Source organism: Thermobia domestica, chromosome 7 (genome assembly GCF_964235325.1).
Source record: "Thermobia domestica chromosome 7, izTheDome1.hap1.1, whole genome shotgun sequence".
In the NCBI taxonomy this organism is placed as follows: domain Eukaryota; kingdom Metazoa; phylum Arthropoda; class Insecta; order Zygentoma; family Lepismatidae; genus Thermobia; species Thermobia domestica.
Genome location: NC_137460.1, coordinates 142,755,268 through 142,768,724, shown reverse-complemented (window position 1 = coordinate 142,768,724; position 13,457 = coordinate 142,755,268). Strand labels below are relative to the sequence as shown.

General features: G+C 37.2%; 2 protein-coding genes across 6 annotated transcripts in view; one reads left to right on the top strand and one right to left on the bottom strand.

Annotated features, from left to right (window-relative positions):
- LOC145690430 (S-phase kinase-associated protein 2-like) overlaps nucleotides 1-13,457 on the bottom strand; it is a 211,071-nt gene that overhangs the window by 79,899 nt on the left and 117,715 nt on the right. The gene's annotated exons all lie outside the window — the stretch shown is intronic.
- The window catches only part of LOC145690431 (uncharacterized), a 42,114-nt gene continuing 33,524 nt past the window's right edge, over nucleotides 4,868-13,457 (top strand). For 2 of the 4 annotated variants that reach the window (XM_081765303.1, XM_081765300.1), the window contains exon 1: nucleotides 4,868-5,011. The gene's annotated coding sequence lies outside the window, so the exon portion shown is untranslated. Of the gene's footprint in view, nucleotides 5,012-9,510; nucleotides 12,647-13,457 lie in introns of those variants that run through there. The other 2 variants (XM_081765302.1, XM_081765301.1) reach the window with 2 other exon arrangements.

Genomic DNA, 13,457 nt, shown 5'->3' with positions numbered 1-13,457 from the left:
AAAGAAATACGCCGACTTAATCTGCATATCAATAAGAAAAGTGAATAAAGATACGAATTATTTGAGTCCACTTTGGCTCAGACTCATTTATACATAAATAGATACCAAAGATACTTATTTCACTAAATGCCTCTCGTGGGGTCTGTATTATTATTATTCCTGTCTCTACAATACTATTATTACTGATGATTATGTTTTCCTGAATAGAACCTCATCTTATTCATATTTACTTGAAGACCGATTTTAGCCTATTACTCGACCCTAAGTCATCTCTGTCAAGTCTAAATCTTATTCTGGGGGGCGCGGTGGCCTCCGGTGCTTGGGGTCCCTGGTTCGATCCCAGCTCGCGCCGTATGGACTTTGTGGTGGACAAACATCGTGCTCGTGGGTTTTCTCGGGGTTCTCCCGTTTCCTCCCACTTTCTTCATTCCACCATTTCAATCATCTCTCATCATCACCTCTCATTTAGCCTAACCGGCATAACCGTGGGACGTAAAACTTAAAGATTTCATTTCATTTTTCTAAATCATATCCACATGCACAAGTCCCTGGTTCAGTCCATGCAATAGTACTATGGTCTTCCTTTGATATCTTCAGTTTTCCTAATCGAATATTTTACGCAAATAAAAGTTAATACAAGGTAAAATTCTCCGCACTAAGCTTTCCCGCTCCCACATATTAAATTAAAATTATATCATATAACGGTTACAAGTAAACTATTTGTTTATGAATTGTGAACAAAATTGTCCGGGAAGTCCGTTTCCATGAAATTTTCCATAAAGGAAATACAACCACCCATCCACCCTAAAAAAAGGATCCTTCTGGATTTTACCAAGATATATGACTTATACCACGTTACAGCCTGTTAATGACATCGACTTATGTCATATGAAATTGAACTCACACCAAACATTAGAGCCCTTTTTGACTTAATTTTAAATCTCCACTCTCCAGTAAACTGTCCTTAGTTTTGAAAACAGAAAAAGTCGTAAGTAAAAGAAGCAATGAGAAAACCTGCGAATGTTACAAATGCCTTAAATTTAAAACTGGACTCGACTCGAATTTGAGCCGAGTTTCGAGTAGAGTCAAAGGTAATTTTATCGAGGCGAGTTCCGAGCCGAGTCGAGTTTGTTAAATTGCTCGCTCGTTCAGCTCGTTTTAACTCGTTTTGGAATCATGTCCTGATTATAATCGAAAGCGAAAGCCATGTAAGCAGTAGTGTGGAATACTTTTAGTGTTGCTCACGAGAGGGGACACTGCTCACATCTCGTCTCGTCTCGATAATGAGACAGCAACAGATTTTTTTATAACGAGCTTAGTTCGGCTCGGCTCAACTGGGTCGTTTGGGATGAGATCTGCTTGGTTTGGCTCAACTGAGCCGAGGGCTTGCTCCGGCTCGTTTGCGTGAGCTGTTGGCTTGGCTCACTTCCTTGTTGGGCTCGATAGTCAATTAGCTGTGAGCCGAGCTGGTCGATACGTTGACAATCCTAAACCCGGGCCGAGCAGTTTTGAACATGTTTGGCCGACACCCTATAACTCTTAACAATGTTTGGCTCGAGTCCGAATACTTCTTTCGGAACTCAAACTCAGAACCTCGTGAATGATGTCCTTGCCTCTTAGACTTCACAATTACCGAGGTCGGCAGTCAACTACTTTTTAGTTTTCAGATACAAACCGCCTATCTTTCATGTTTATACATGGTGTCGTTATAATAATAATAATTTGTAGTAGTATTAATATCATTGATAATAATTATATTGTCTATGTAGAATACTTGAAGGGAGTATTTGAAACTATACACAGGATTTGGTTCGACTCGATTGGAAACTCGACCCGAATTCGAGTCGAGTTGGATGAAATATTTCGAGTCAAGCAGAAAGATGTCTGTTTCGAGTCGAGTCGAGTTTGAAAGAAAACTCGCTCATGCTTATCTCTAATGACTCCAAAAAACCCGGTGTGAAAAGCTTTACTAGAGATTTATAAAGCAAATTCCCAAGGTCGACGCCATGCTACAGATCTGTACCTTAAGAGCCCAAAGGGTTAAAGGCTAATTTCCATCTTTTGTTTCTATATTGTCATAGTAGTTCTCCACTGCCAGATTTCTATTTCCACGAAATCTATCTTCGTGTACATTATTCTAATTTCTCTATCCTTTTTAATTCGTCTTGTCCTCTTTACTTCTATTGTATACTTTCCTGTTTTTGTAGGTTTCTCTTCGTAATTCGCAGATCAACTTTCTATACATTCTTTTCACTTCTCCAGTCTTCCTTCATAATGGAATCCTATCGTTGCTGATTGAGGAATGATAAAAGTGTATGGCTAGAGCCGAGGCTACTTTGACTAACCAAGAGGCATAGCTTAATAAAAAAAAAAAATGTCACAAGTCATTTGGGGACATTTCAATCACACAAACTTAATACTAAACCACATTTATAACTTTTACTTGTTTTGATTGCCTTCACTTCTTTCATATAGAACTAAATACTCTCAGCATTGATCCATCTCATTTCCTCCACAAAAATTGGGGAGACGCATCCTCCCTGTCCTCTTGCCAGAGACACCCGTAGAAGAGCGCCAGATTTAAAATTTGCTAAAACACATAAAACTATGTATAGCATATAAAATTAAGAAAATCGACAAAGTTATACGTAACATTATCGAAGCTTACCTTAAAAGCTCTCATCTTGCTTTAAATTTTATTTTCGTGTTGATTCAAATTCACGTGTTGTGAATGGTTGATCTTTCTGGATGGATCAGAGTTTACCCTTCCTTTCAGCAGCAAGGCTACATGAGACGTGTAACTATAGCTTAACGTGAGATCCGACGGTTGATCTTGATGTTTTATGTAAAGAGATCATAAAGCTCGAAATAGAATATTTTATCAAATGTTATATGCAACTTCAAAATTGCAAACGACTGAGCATCATACACTTTCCATCCTAGTGCTATCCTTTTTTAGGAGGGGGGCATAAATTTGTGAAATCTAAGGGAGAAATAGTTACTGGATTTCGCAATAGGATTGCATGAGTGATCAAAATATATCAGGATCTTACTCTCAAATGTATAATAAGATAGAAATGAAAAGTGTACTCTTTATCACGTAGTACTTCATAAGGAAGACATAATGAAGTAAAGTGCTTTGCGAAGGTACTGTACAAAGTTATCATAGAAGTGTCGAAAAACTTTGCCATGCATAAGGCATGTCTTTTGAATGCCATATGAAGTACTTTTCCATTATCATCGTTCATGCGTCCGCGACGTCGCTGACGCGCCTGCTTCTTACGAACCATTGATAAGAGGGTCACTACTGCGTTCCTGCCCTGAGTCGATTAGGTAACATTCGTGCTTTTTAGTGGTACATGCAAAAGTAATCAAATGAGTGTTAGTCAAATATTGATTTTTGGTTGTGATCACCATTTTTCAGCGATTGGAAATACGTTGATGAAATCCACTTTGCGCTAAAAGTTTTCAATCAGCCAATTTTCAACAGAAAGTCAATCAACTGGACAACCACTTTTCAACGTTGGGCCAACCGTTATTTAAAGGCCAACCGTTATCATGTACACTCGTCGCTGAAAAGAGACTCTAAACTCGAGACAATCAATCAACAACCATCTTGTGCACTGGCGTCACTCAAGGGCGTGAGAGCAATGCTAATGCCACCTACTGCCCTTTAGCTATATTTTGTAAAGTTGACAATTTCTTTTGCAACTGAAATTCTACTTTCTGCATTTTTTACGTTTCTAAATCTCAGTTTTTCCTGTGCACTCAAAAATATAGTTTTCGTTTCAGAATTGCTATAATTGACCCTACTCGAAAGATATATTTATAAGGAACAAATTTCTGCAGGCGAAAGAATTAAATACTATTTAACAAAACTGCATTTAGATTTACAAGTGTAGCGTAGCGTGAAACCATTACAAGCGCTATTAGAACTTTTATCATTGTGGAAACCCACGTGTTTTCATTACTCTCGTTTATGCGTATACTCTCCATCTCCTTCTTCCTGCGGACGCACTCTCGCAGTATCACGTGGGCTTACCAGCTTCGAGCTGCCTTCATTTGGTTAGATAGTATTCGTGCATTTTAGTGACCACCTAGAACAGGTTAGTTTGTGTTTTTGCATTAGTTTCTATAGTAGATTTCCGAATGTTGTATTTATACATAAATCGTAAAAGAACTGTTAGTTTTCAAAAATTATTTTTGGCGACCCCTTCAATTTCATCTAAGCAAAATTGCTAATGTCATGTCGCCCAGCGCAAATTTTTTGAAGGACAATAAGAAGGAAATTAGTTAAATAACTTTACTTTTTCAACATTTTTTCAAGTGTCGTACCTGAACTTCATCTGCACGCTTTCCGCTGATCCAGTAGCCATCATGTGTGGCTTTGATGCATGATGTCTCGGGTTCGATTCCTGGTGGGAGAACATTGAGCGAATTACGGCAGTTGGAATTCTACATTAAACTATAGTTCCAAGTCTCATTTAGCCTCGACACTAATAGAGGACGCAAAATTCCAACAAATAAATAATATAATTCGATTTTTACTTTGGTGGTTCATCCTTTATCAGAAAATATGAGCATTTACTTGGATTTGAAATTAGTTTTTCTTCCCAAAATAATAGTTTAACTGAATTCTTGTTTTACTTTGGCACATCTCAATCTGTGACAAATAAATGTTATTAGATAAAATGAACTGTGTAATTTTGTTGTGAAATTTATTATTATTATTATTATTATTATTATTATTATTATTATTATTATTATTATTATTATTATTATTATTATTATTATTATTATTATTATTATTATTATTAATCCTTATGAATAGAATATATAGCTGCTTCGAGACGTGTACGGAACGATATGTAGAGAAGCGCTAGTGGATTAGAAATAACTTCAGATATACGCGCTTCCACCTTCAATTGTTGCTTTGTTTTGTTCTTCAGTCAGTTCTTAGATTTTTTATCAGTGCTCATGAACTGGTAGACTATTAATATATTATAACTTCGTAAGTTGTGAATTGTAAAGATTTCTGAATATCCTGTAAATTACTTTATCTTAGGGCGAAATAGATTCTCACATGAAGTAATATATTTGCTACTGTAATAATTGAACTGGCCATAGTCATAACTTATAATCATAATTCGATATTTTCTGCCAAGCTAAGTTACTTAGCATTATATTAAAAATCATTATATAGGTGTAGGTTTACTTTATGGAACCCTACATGAATTAGTGATATATTAACTTCTTTCTTCGGGAAATATATTCCCAGTACATTTAAACATTATCTCTTCTGGCAGAAGTTGCATTCCTGGGTGCATATTCACTTGAAAAGTGATTAACTGGTATGGGTGTGATTACAGCTGCAGACATACGCCATAAGATCTTTCTTAGTTGGCAACTAAAAGCAAGAACTGTATCCAACAGTCAGGGCGGGGCGAAATCAGCGAGCACGCTCGGGAACGCATTCAAATGGAACAGGCACGTCAGCAACGGTGGGTTTGTCCGTAAGGCTAGTAGAAACATCGTTCTTCTCTTGTTTAGTAGGCGCTTTACCTGTCGGACAGCGTTATCGTGACGAATTGTTGCCCAACTTATTGCATTAACATAGGAACTTAATTCATCATGGATTCCTTACGGACTATTATGTGGTTAAAAACATATAGTTGCGATTACGTTGTTTTAAAATTATTAGGGATGTCAGAAGCAATGTTCCCTTGCATTTTGATTAGTTATATATTCCTTTTTTGAAATAACAATAAATATTTCCCTGTAAATGTTACAAATCTATAGTCCAATCAAGTAAACTGGAATCCATTTATATTATTATCTTAAATATTCTTTCATCAGTGGTGTGGTTTGGTGCGGATTGTGAAACATTCATACAATACAATCCTTAAGTTATCTCATTGATCACCCACATGCACTAGTTTTCACCACTCCCTATACACCCAATGAAAATTCAAATCGTTCCCATGGGGTCCCTGGTTCAAACCCTGCTCTCGCCAAGTGAACTTTGTGGTGGACAAACACCACGTGCGTGGGTTTCCTCGGGGTTCTCCCGTTTCCTCCCACTTTCTTCATTTCACGATTTCATTCATTTCTCATCATCACCGTCTCCTTTAGCCTAGCCGGCATATCCGTGGAACGTAAAACTCAAAAATTTCATTTCATTTTCAAATCGTTCCCACAATGCAACGAAAATGGTATCAGCGACCCTTCTGGCTGCAATCATATCTAATTGCATCGTTTGCCCCTGGCAGTAGCTAACTGTATCATTGGTACGGACCGGCCCGATATCCTTGCATTTTAATGTTAGAGGGCTTCCAGTAAGAGATGGTCTCTGACATTTCTTACCACGTGCGGAGGGAAATTGCAGCCGCTAGTTTGACGCTAGTGTTATCAATCACGGTCAGTCTGATTTACTCCACTGAAGAAACTGCTAATATAGATGAAAAGAAAGATTCTTTTACTCCCTTCTCATATAATATTGTTTCTTCATATGCTTTTTGTCCTATTTCTTCTTAGATTCTCCGATTTTTTCTTTTTTCATTTTCTTTTACCTTCGAATCGAACAGACTTTATATGCTGCTCAATAAATAAGTAAGTCTAGTATATAAAAGGGGCCTGGGTGGCTCAGTGGTAGAGCGTTCACCTCTGGTGCTTGGGATCCCGGGTTCGATCCCAGCCCCCGCCAAGTGAACCTTGTGGTGAACAAGTACCGTGTGCGTGGGTTTCCTCGGGGTTCTCCCGTTTCCTCACACTTTCTTCATTCCACCATTTCATTTCTCATCACCGTCTCCTTTAGCCTAGCCGGCAACCATGAGACGTAAAACTCCAAGATTGATTAGTATATAAAAGCGTATATAAGTTTATTCTTCTGATCGCATCACACAAAACTACTGAACCTATTAAAATGATACTTGGCATCATTATCAACCTTAGGCACCCCACAGTTCATATTATGTTAAATTAATTAAAGTGCATATCGCTAGCGGAGAGAAGGATCATGCCTTATACGAAAAATCATATAATGCAATAACTACTGAACGAATTAAAATGATACGTGACATGATTATCAACCTCTTCGGTTCTTATGATATTAAATTGAATAAATTACACATTTTAAGAGGAGTAGGGTTCATACTTTCCAGGGTTGGCAAAAACCTTGGTTTTTATTTAAAAAAACAAAATAACCGTTTTTTTTGTTTAAACCAGGGTTTTTTTTTTTTTTTTTTTTTTTTTTTGTTTAAACCAGGTTTTTATGGTTTAAATGATTTGCTCTATATATTCATATATGGACAGAAATAAATTTGTTTCGCCTTGATGTTATTATGCAACAATCGGGTTATGCTGGAAGGGGCCACATAATCTTAAAGCGGAATAAAAACCGCTTCTCGAGTTACATCCGAGAGAAATTGTCCTCCATTTGAACTCGGAACCAGGACTAATTGGCCACAAATGCGATACGTCTGCCGACCCACTCACGAAGGAATCCTGATAAAAAAAAAAAAAATACGTTGTACTGATCTTTACATGCTTCTTAATATAACTGTCAAGAGTCATTTCAGAAGGACAAAAAGATAAACAGTTGCACAAGTGAAACCATCACACAGAACTACATATGAACAATTTCAAAGTACGACGGAGTACAGAAGAACTAATTTAGTTCAAGTTAGTTAACAACGACTTTTATTGGTCCAAATTAAAAATTAAAAAAATACGCCGACTTAATCTGCATATCAATAAGAAAAGTGAATAAAGATACGAATTATTACAGTTCACTTTGGCTCAGACTCATTTATACATAAATAGATACCAAAGATACTTATTTCACTAAATGCCTCTCGTGGGGTCTGTATGACCCCCCCCCCACACACACACAAAAAGTACGGCATTTTCGATGTATTTTATCAATAGTAAACATTGAAACGAAACAATATTTAGAATTTTCCTTCGATTGCAATTACATAACAATAATAACAACTACAAAAAAATCACAAAATAAATATTTATAAACTTGTAAAAAAAAAGTTGCTTTTGTAGTATAATCTTTTTGAGTAATGAATGGGGGAATTTAGGTCTCAGTATAATACGAATAATATACGGGAATGAAACGTGATAACCCACAAATGTGTGTTCATCAAGATTTTACAAACACACTTTTACGAACATTTATTTATTTATTTTTTTTTGTTTAAACCAGTTGTTTTTTTTTTTTTTTTTTTTTTTTTGAAAAAAACAGCTGGTTTAAACCAGCCAACCCTGATACTTTCTACATAAAATCAAATCATGCAATAACTACTGAGCCCAAAAATTAAAATGATACTGCTTTGATTAAAATGGGGCAGCGGGGATCTTTTTTCCGAAAAAATGGAGAGGTAATACAAAGATAGTCGAAAACTACTGATATTGTTTTCGAATACATAGCTTTCGTGGTCGCTGAGATAAATAATGACGTTCCCGTCAGTCCAAAATTCATTTCCCATCGGCATGTGAGTCAGAAGTGAGGGTAAGAAGAGGTGACATGTAAAAATCGAAAACTACTAATATTAGTTTCCAATTCACAGTTTTTGGGATAATTGATTGTGAAGTGATTACTGACACATCCAATTAGTGTTAATCACGAAACGAAAAAATCAAATGAAATGAAATATTTGAGTTTTACGTTTATGCCTGCTAGGCCAAAGAAGACAGTGAAGATGAGAAATGAATGAAATGATAGAATGAAGAAAGCGGAAGGAAACGGGAGTACCCCGAGGAAACCCACGCACACGGCGTCTGTCCACCACAAAGTTCACTTGACAGGAGTAGGGTTTGAACCCAGAACCCCATGCACCAGAGGTGAACTCTCTACCACTGAGCCACCGCTGCCCCCAATCACGAAACGAGTCGATTTGTTGTCTAGTCTCGTAAATTTTCTAAAAATCTCGCTTTGATTCTCGAAGAATTTTATCTCGTCTCAATTCTCGATAAAAACTTTATCTTCTTGTCTCGGTTTGTAAATTTATGTATATGCAATATATCCTGATTTTATTCTTAATTTCATCAGAATCCTTCCGTGTTACGAGAGGCCAGGAAGAGAGAAACTAAATTTGATATTGCAGTGTAATGTGTAATAACTTGCGTATTTTTAATCATTGATACACTCTTCATTGTGTTCGTACAATCACTTTATCAATTTGTAGTTTTTAATACTATTATCCATATAACACAAAAGCAGTGTTTGGTTTGATTTAATTTGGACTTTAGCGTTCCTTTCAGCAGCAAGGCTATATGAGACGTGGACCTAGAGCTTATTGTGGAATCCGTACCACATAAGCTCCCGCCGGGATCAAATCTGGGTCTCCCACGCCAAAGGCGCATACATTTACCGCTTAGTTACGAGAGAGCTCTAAAGTAGTGTTTGGGGTGTAAGACGGGTTAACTACTGCTGCCTACGAATCTCAAGAAATTTCTCGTCTCAAATTCAAAAAAGTACTTCTCGTCTCGTCATCCATCCCGTTTCCCAAGTCCAAATTCATTCCCCATTGGCATGAGAAGTTGACGGGGTGAAAATGGGGGACATTACAGATTTATTATTACACTTTCATTATAATATGTATGCTAAGGAGGAAAGGGTTCAAATGCTTTCTATAAACCTATTCGGTCGTGGAATTTCAGCTAGTAAATAAATAAATACAGAACAGGGAACACCTCCATCAGGCATATATATAAAGTCTTAATGCTCTAGAGCTCTATTTGTGCAATTAAAAAACTCAAGTTCTGTATACAGTACTTCCTTATTGCGATTCGTGTAAAGCTTTACATCCTACGAAGGAAAACCGTATGAGTGCCTATGGCCTCAAGAAAATTAGTTTAGCTGTGTTATCATCAATGGCTATTATGGTTCATGGGCAGGAAAACGACGGAAGTACCACGGCCTTATTATTAGTGAGGTACCAACCCGCCATTTCCTAATGAGACTGAGTGAATCCCTGGAAAATCGTTAATCAGGCCTTTTGGCTTCGTTGTTGAGTTTTTAAAGTATAATTTAAAAAGTGCTTTATTGTTGTTGTTTACTGATGGCATGATGGAAAATGAAAAAGAAATGGCTCCTTTTAGTGCATTCATATTTTTAAAATAGTAAAACTTTTTTTTTTTATGGGTTATCCAGACTTTTTCACTCGTCCTTCTTTTGTGGGGTTATACACGTCCCGTCAATTGGTTATTCTGGCCTGCGGACAGGGTACCGTCCCTTCATTCCCTGGTGGAACTATGGAAAACATTAGTCAAGATGGCCAGGTTTGAGTGTGATTTGAATTCTTCAACCGGAACATGAAGCTTTCCAAATTCACAGCTCCGCTAACTAAGCAAGCGATTTTTTTTTCATCGTACGTCACTACTACAACTCAATTCCAAATCTTCCAAAGATGAAGATCAGTGCACCAGCCTGCCATTATCAGTTGCTTGGAAACGAACTCATCTTGTAGTAAACTTTCTTTCAGAAGTGGAGAAGACGAGGAGGGTGGAAGAAACCTAATGCAGCAGGGGGCTTTTGAAACAATACCAAGCGGCATGTCATGACCGTCCCTCGATCCCTCAAACTCTGCTGTTTTTGTTCAACTGGCCACTTCGCAGCATTATTCGTTCCACATCCTATCTCTTCTTGGCAAAACTTCTCAGCACAGGAAAGAGGGGAAACTTATGGAAATATACTATTTTTTTCTTTCTTTTTTTTAAAGAAAAAATAAGATCACTTTTATTATTGTAATAAATTCACAACGATAATTTAAAGAACAGCTACAATTTGCTACTGACGGATTTCAGCACAATAAAACACACTAATCTTCAGCTTAGTACGAAGTCATATCGTATCTGATCCTAGAATTAGTACGTTTACTGTGTCGTTGGCAACACTCGGAAAAAAAGCTGGTTTCTACCCAAAATTCCAAACAAATGTTACAACGTTGCCGGTTTTCAGACCTATCTATCTCACTGCCATTTATGTGTAACTCTCCTAGTTGAGTGAGAAGAAAAAAAGATAGCTGTTTATCCTTTGTTGTTTTTAAGTTAAATATTCAAATATTTATTTTAAGTGGCTGTGCTAGTTTAGCCGTCAGTGTTTGGTGTGTGATTTGTTATTCTTTCATACTTGCTGGCGTATTTGTATTTACTTCCATTTTCAGTGTATTATCGTGTTTCGTGTTAGTTTTACCTTCGTTTATATTTTCCAATGGCCTCTAATAGCAAGAAAAGCAAATTTGGCAGAGGTGCTACTTTGAACAGTCAATATCGTAAATTGATTTTTAATTTGCGGACATATTTCGAGCAAGAAAGAGACAATGGTGGCCCCTTGATCCCACTTACAAAAGCAGTTGAAAGAGTTGCTGCAGCTCTCAAAATTGGCACAACAGCAGTGAAGAGAATAACAAGGGAGAAATGTCCAAACAATCTCAATGTTCCAACGGTTGAAGTGCTCCGAACGCCTGGGAAGACGCAGACAAAACCATGTACAAAGACCGCTATGGATGCCTTTCAAAATGACTCGATTCGACGACATATTTATGAATATTATTCAAGAAAGGAATATCCCACACTACACAGACTCTTATTGTCACTTCAAGACGCTGGATTGTTCGAAGGCAGTAAAAGTAGCAGCCTTAGTTTGATATTGAAAAAAAAAAAAAACTTGGATTTCGGTGGAAATAGTTCTCCAGGCGAACTGTTTTGTTGGAGAGAAGTGATATTGTTGCCTCAAGATGTCGTTTCTTACGCGAAATTTTACATGAATTCAGCAGATATCGTTTGGTTAGACGAAACTTGGATTAATATTAGGCATACGAGACCAGAGGCTTGGACTGACGATACTTCGGATGGTACGGTGAAGGCCCCAATTGGGAAATGGGGGCGCCTTATAGTTGTTCATGCGGGGATTGTTAATGGATTTGTGCCGAATGCCATGATGATGTTCCGCTCAAAGAAAACCGGGGATTATCATGAAGAAATGACAGCATTGAAATTCAAAGAATGGTTCCAAGATAAGCTGTTACCCAACATAAAAGAAAATTCTGTATTGGTTACGGACAATGCTTCATATTATTCTGTACAAAAAAAAAAAAATAGAGCTCCTACAAGCAACTCTAGGAAAGGAGAAATTCTTGATTGGTTGAAGAACAACAACATATAAGAATACAACAGTGATATGAAGCGAGCCGAACTTTTGGAACTTGTCAAACAAAACAAATCACGTCTTATCAAGTACGAAATAGACGAAATTGTGAAATCGCGTAGACACAAAGTAATTTCCCTCCTACCATACCACTATCATTTTAATTCAATTGAATTGATTTGGGCTCAAATTAAGAACTACGTTGCCGATCAAAACAAAAATTTTTACTTTAACTGCCGTAGAAAAGTTAGCTTGCGAGGCAATTGACAACATAATAGCAAAGAACTGGTACGACATCGTCCAACATACGTGGACAATAATAAGTGGAGCCTGGAAGAAAGAGGGGTTACTGGAAGATACCGTTGATCAAGTTGTAAATTTCCGTGGGAGACAGTGACAGTAGCAGTGAAAACGAGACAGACAAGGACCTGGAGGAATCAGATATATACGAAGATCGTGCAGTGAGTCCGCTTGAATGAAATCAAGGAGGTAAGTCATTAATACCAATAAGAATTTCTTTCTTTTTATTTGCTTTTACAAATATATATATATATTTAAATCGAGCAGCCGTGGCTCAGTGGTAGAGTGTTGGCTAAGCATTGGAGATGTTGTGGGTTCGAAACTCGGGACTAGCCGTTGTCAGTGTTTCTTTCAGAAAAAATGTTCCGGGAAGCGTACTTAATATTCGGAGGGATATATATTATTTTTACGCGGTACTATTCTGTTTATTATTATATTATAAACATATTATTTTGGTTTGCTACGGGGGGCACTCTCAGAACTCCGGGGGTCAATGCCCCCAAAACATGTCTGGAAGAAACACTGGCCGTTGTGACTGAGTTTAAACGATTTTCCCTTCGGCAAAAGATGAAACGATATCAACTGATAAAAGTCCGTGGCTACATATTTTCTCCTTCTTGTCCGCACCTTTCCTACCCATAAGCATTAGAAGCCAATGTAAATGTTAAAAAAAGAAAGAAAGAAAAAAATACAAGATGAAATTAACGAAAAATCTTGAAACGCTTTTTCTTTTTATAATAACATATGTTGTGTTGCGATGGCTATTATCTTTCGTTATGTCCTTGGATTTTCGCATTTTGGGTATATTATAGTTGCGTATTGTACATAAATACGTTTTATTCTGTCGTAACAATTTCATAGTCTAGGTGATTTATACCGCCTGTTTGTTTAGGTAAACGTGTTTATTTATGGCATCTTTTTCGTTCGGTCCTTAAGCGTTGAGATGTGAATAGTGTCAACGCCGCTGCAAACTGTCAGAGACTTTTTCTTGCTGGAAGAC